The sequence below is a fragment of the Ceratotherium simum genome, chromosome 3 (assembly GCF_057802395.1).
Source record: "Ceratotherium simum simum isolate JZ-2026a chromosome 3, ASM5780239v1, whole genome shotgun sequence".
Classification (NCBI taxonomy): Eukaryota; Metazoa; Chordata; class Mammalia; order Perissodactyla; family Rhinocerotidae; genus Ceratotherium; species Ceratotherium simum.
Window position 1 is genome coordinate 30,294,470 of NC_141902.1, and position 6,088 is coordinate 30,300,557.

The following is a 6,088-nucleotide window of genomic DNA, read 5'->3' on the forward strand; positions in this document are numbered from 1 at the left end:
TGAGATTTTCTTAAGCTACTCAGAATGGCACACAATTTAAAACATGAATTTTTTATTTCTGGAATTTTCCATTTAATGTTTTTGGATTGCCATTGACCGTGGGTAACTGAAACCACGAAAAGCAAAACTGCGGATAAGGTGGGACTACTGTATCAGCACGCCTGGAGTAGGGTCAGTAGAGGGAAGAGATGTAAGAAATGGGGGCACAGAGGAAGGCCTTATTGCCCATATAGGCTCTCGTAAAGAATTTGGGGTTTATTTTAAGTGCGTTTAAAAGATTGAGAGTAAGTAGATGACATGATCAGATTTTTAAAAAACTATCTGTCTAGCTACTGTGTGGGTAATAGTCCCTAACATATAAAAATGAAACAAGCGTGTGTGGTGATGGGTTGTAATTAGTATTTTGGTGGTGAACATGATGTAGTCCATGCAGAAATAGAAGTACAATGATGTACACCTGAAATTTTTACAATGTTATAAACCAATCTTACTGCAATAAACAAATAAAAATACAAAAAAAAAAAAGAAACAAGCAATTTAAGGCTTTTGTAGTAGTTTAAGTGAGGATTTCATGGTAGCATGGACCAGGGTAAAAGTTGATGGGAATGCTAAAAATTGTTCAGATTTTGAATGTTTGGAACATGAGGCCTACAGGGTTTCTTGATAGTTTGGATGTAGAGTCTCAAGGGGGTGGTAAGGTGTGGCCAAAGGTTGTGGCCTGAGCAACTGAGTAAATGGGGGTGCCATTTAGTGATAATGCCGAAAATCTTTAAGTAATCTAAAACTATGCTGCTAATTCAATTGTAAAGAAATTCAGGGAATGTCTTAATGAGAAAACTTCTGTAATATGGTATTGTCTTGTCATTACAGTTTTAGGAGAAAAAAAATGAAAAGCCCAGGAGGGAATAATCACTCTGACCCTGTGAGTGAATTCGTTCTTCTTGGATTCCCTTGTACCCGAGAGATTCAGATCCTCCTCTTCTCACTCTTCTCTGTAATCTACGTCCTGACATTAACTGGAAATATGTGCATTATCTGTGCAGTGTGGTGGGACCACCATCTCCACAACCCCATGTACATCCTGCTGGCCAATTTTTCCTTCCTGGAGATCTGGTATGTCACTTCTACTGTCCCCAATATGGTAGCCAGTTTTCTCTCTGAGACCAGAACCGTCTCCTTCTCTGGCTGCTTCCTCCAGTTTTACTTCTTCTTCTCCATGGGCACCACTGAGACCTTCTTATTGTGTGCCATGGCCTTTGACAGGTACCTTGCTATCTGCAGACCTCTGCACTACCCCACCGTCATGACAGTTCAACGCTGCATCAGAATGGGAGCCGGCTGCTGGGTGTGTGGCTTCTCCTGTTTTCTCCTCCCAGTTTATCTCATCTCCCAGCTTCCTTTTTGTGGCCCCAATACTATTGATCACTTTTTATGTGACCCAGGACCCCTTATGAAGTTGTCCTGTGCACCAGCTCCTGCCACTGAGATCATCTGTGCCATCTTTAACTCAGTTCTAATTTTCTCCACTTTCCTCTTCATTACCAGCTCCTACACCCTGGTGATCAGAGCTGTGTTGAGGGTCCCCTCAGCAGAAGGCAGGAGCAAGGCTTTCTCCACATGTGGCTCCCATCTGGCCGTGGTGTCCCTGTTCTGTGGCTCCATCATGGTGATGTATGTGAGCCCAACAGCAGGCAATCCAACAGGGGTTCAGAAAATTGTAACTTTATTTTATTCTGTGATGACTCCACTTTTCAACCCCTTGATCTACAGCTTCTGGAATAAGGAGATGAAGGAAGCCCTGAGAAAACTGTTTAGGATTATAAGATTTGGTCAAAGACAGCCTCTCAAGAGCTAGAATCCACGTATGTGTAGGACATATAGTGATATAAAATTATAGGAGGTCAACGGTCTTAAGTAAATTTTGGAGACAAATATTTTCCTATATTCCCTGGAATACTTTTAAGGATGCATTTCAATGAAGCAAATAGCAAATAAGATCTTACTGGAACTTGCATAAATCATTTGTATTAGGCTTTATTATATTAATATTCCTGTGCATATGCATGGAAACAGGAAAATGCCAAACAGTCTCAACCATTTTTGAAAAAAAAATCATATATGACCCAGATGTCAATTGGTGGGTTTCTATCTTTTGCAGATTTAGGTAAATTTGTCTCTGACCCCCAGTTTCATAGTGATTAGATGTCTAGAGTCCCCAGCACTATCTCTCTACACACACACACACACACACACCATATAAACATGTTCCTGCATGCTTCTTTCCTCCCACTCCTGAATCCACCTGCTGTCTTGTTTTGATCACATCATTCTGGACGTGAGACTCATCCCCTTCAATATTTTATCCAAAACCAAACTCATTCCAGCCTAGTGTAGGTTTATTAACCTGACTATGGGCTGGGGTTAGAGAGAGTCAGGAAGGGTCACCATACTGAACACCCAATCAGTCTCTCATATTATACCTGGCGCTGCCTCCTTCTCTTCCATTCTTATGTTCTTCCCACAACCCACGAGAGTGACCAGAGCGTCATTCCCTTTCTTATTCAGAATAATTTTGTCCATGTACAGATCCTTTGAGGTTTGAGATTTTTCCTCAAGTGGGCATCTCAGAAAATTTCTTCTCAGGAAACCTAATTCTTGAACAGGATCTTGTGAAAACAGTTTTCTCCAACTGGTTACTTTTTGAGTTGTTTTAGGTTCTTTTTTTTGGTGAGAGAGACTAGCCCCCAGCTAACATCAGATGCCAATTCTCCTTTTTTCGCTAAGGAAGACTGGCCCTGGGCTAACATCCATGCCCATCTTCCTCTACTTTATATAGGACGCCACCACAGCATGGCTTGACAAGACGTGCGTCGGTGCGTGCCCAGGATCTGAACCTGCGAACCCTGGGCCACCGAAGCAGAGAGCGCGCATTTTACCGCTGTGCCACCGGGCCGGCCCCTGTTTTAGGTTCTTATAATTTGATGTATTCCTTCCTTATCGTAGTACCATCCAGGAGCACTCAAAGCAAAAGGATAAATGTACTGAAGCAGAGTAGAGTTGAGACCTGGAAACAAGATTACCTGGAAAAAACTTAATGAAACAATAATAATTCATATTTTAAGTGCTTTATGATTTTTAAGGTGCTTTTCTCCCTGAATGTATTAGAATGGAGACTAACCACGCAGGGAGGATAGTGTGTGTGAGTCTGAGGATAGAAATAAGATAGTATGGCCGAGCTCAGAAATGAGGTACATTACTCCCCAGTTAATCTTCAAAGTGGCCTGGAATTATCATATTGTATCTTAGTAAATAAATCTTACTCTGAGAAGGCACAATCTCATCTACTAGTGAAATTGTGCCCAGTTCCACAACAGCACAAATAACAGATTCAATTGTGTATCTTCATTTTAGCTGTGCAAAGGAGATGAAACTCAGGCTCTATATGGGGTGACAGCATGACTTAGTTTAAAGCTTGGGTGCAGGGCCAAGGTTAGTCTATGAAGCTCTTTGGGTAGATCACAAAATCGCAGAGAAGTCCCTCAGCTGCAGGTCTTGATCAAAAGTGCTTTTATGAACCTCAGGTGGGACCCATACACACACCAGGGTGCACATTTCTGCTCCCAGGGCACAAGCTGGGTGACGGTCACCACGTCCTCTCAAACAGGCTCCCTTAAGCCAAGAAAAACCTACAAAGCTTTATCCAATATCCCTTGGTAGAAGAGGGAAGAAGGGAGCCAGTGCAGCATTTCCTGCATTCTCTCATAAGAAGCACTGAATGAGGGCCAGCCCCGTTGCAGAGTGGTTAGGGTTCTGCACATTCTGCTTCGGCAGCCCGGGTTTGCGGCTTTAGACCCCGGGCGTGGACATACTGCACTGTCAGCCATGCTGTGGAGGCATCCCACATACAAAGTGGAGGAAGACTGGCACAGCTGTTAGCTCAGGGCTAATGTTCCTCAAGCCAAAAAAAAAAAAAAGTATTGAATGAAAGGGGAAGACAAGTGTTTAACACTCCAACTCTTCTAAAAGAAGTAAAGAGAAGAAGATAGGGATTAGCACACCAATACTCATCAATTATCTCTTGAATTGAAACTCAGAAATTTGTTCTTACCCCACTACTTGTTTTTCTGCCTATTTTTCTTTACTGAAGACTAGTAGATATTTGATGTGAATTTTCATAAAAATAATTTCAAAAAGTGATTACAATCAATAACAAACTTTAAAATGGTGGCCAGATGCAAAGTAAATATACAAAAGATAATAATCAGAAAAAAATACAATGGAAAGGAAATGCTATTTATAATAACAAAAATGTTGTATACCTCTAAATAAATTCACCAAAAAGGAGTGAAGTGTATATGAAAAAAACTGCAAATACTTACCTTGAAACAGTAAAAAAAACAAAAAAAATAGATATGAATAAATGGAAATATCTGCCATGTGTCTGGATGTAATGAGTAAATGTAAATTTGTCATTTCACCCCAAATAAATTTGGAATTCAATGAAAATAAAATAATGATAATAACATCAAAATCATACTTATTCAAATGTTCGGCAATTGAAGATTTAAGTGAATTATCACGCATCCAAATTATAGAATATCATACAGATATTAAAAATCATGTTTTGCAATATATTTGATGAGTTGGGAAAATGCTAACAATATAATGCTATGTTTAATTTCTCTTTTTCCAAGATAGAAAAGTCTTACATAATTGTTTCCAAACTTTTTTTTTAATTAAGAAAATACAGGACGAAAAAATAAAAAACATTTCATAGTTGTAATCTTTTAATAAATTATGGGTGATTTTGTTCTGCTTCTTGATGTGTTTTACAAATTTACTATGATAAGCTTGTTATTTTTTCTTACAAAATAAATAGAATGTTAACTCAAAAATCTCAACTGACAGTGTTAAAGAAGGCTTATTCTTTATTTCTAACTCTTCCCTCAGAGTGAAATGGGAGATCCTGCTTCAGGAGCTGAAGCCTGGTCAACATAGTGGGACTTTGATCTGGAGTCCACGTGCTGCTGGCTGGAGCAGCCACTGAGGAACCTGCGGCAGCAAAATCTGTAAAGAATTTGGGTGATAGATCCAGTCCCCAAAACTACAATTGGTTCAGAATCACTATACTGATACATACCTAATCCTTCAAGGACAAAAGAACATCTACATGAAATACACACACACACAAACAAGCTTGTTACATCTTGTATTTCCTATAAATGTTACTGGAAAATTTACCTGCTGCCCTGAGTTCATTTAGGACACAAGGCTCTGTGTCAGTGCAGCATGTGCTGATTTGGGGACCTCGTCAGTGTCCTCACGATAGCACTGGAGGTATAAACTCCTCACATAAGTAGACCAAGTGAGACAGTTCCCACTTCCTGGGTTTGTGCTCTGTCCTCAAACCAGTTCTCTTTTGTATCATCTGCATTTCCTCTTATCTATCTCAACTCATCCAGCTTCCTCATAGAAAATCAGCCCTGGGGAATAATCTGAAACTGTAAATAAACCATATACTCACCAATGAATAAATTGTTAAGACCACTATAGTATGTGTATGTGATAGAATGTTTTACTACCATTAAAATAAATAGTTTTAGAGATTGTCCCAAAATATGGGTAAAGACAAGATATACTATTAAGTGAGAAGAATAAGATTCAAAATTGTTATACTATGATTAGAAATACATTAGGAATAGGGAAAATGAAGCAAGGTATTAATAACAATTTGATTTAGATGTACTAGTAATGCCATTAATAATTTCTCTGTATTTTTTCATATTTGCCAGTTTTTCTTAGTTTTATTTTCTAAAATAGTCATTTAAATTGTGTATAATTTTCTGACACCGTGTAGATGCCTAGTGACAAGTCAAAGAGTAAATGTCCTACAGTGGTGTGAACTTGGAATGATTAAGACCTTTATATAAATGCAGAAGGTGTTAGTGGTGCTGTTTCTGGGATGAGAGTGCACTAGAAGAGGTACTGTAGGGGAGATTTAGGCTGTTGGGTCTCAGGCCTTTGAAGTTGTCTCCCTGAGACAGTCTCCTACTCAGGGTTCTAACTATCAGCCCTGTGTGTGGGAATG

At 39.4% G+C, this 6,088-nt stretch overlaps 1 pseudogene; it reads left to right on the plus strand.

Annotated features, from left to right (window-relative positions):
* Positions 1 to 1,072: 1,072 nt before the first annotated feature.
* LOC101396079 (olfactory receptor 11H6-like) lies at positions 1,073 to 1,721 on the plus strand (annotated as a pseudogene).
* The last annotated feature ends 4,367 nt before the right edge of the window (positions 1,722 to 6,088 follow it).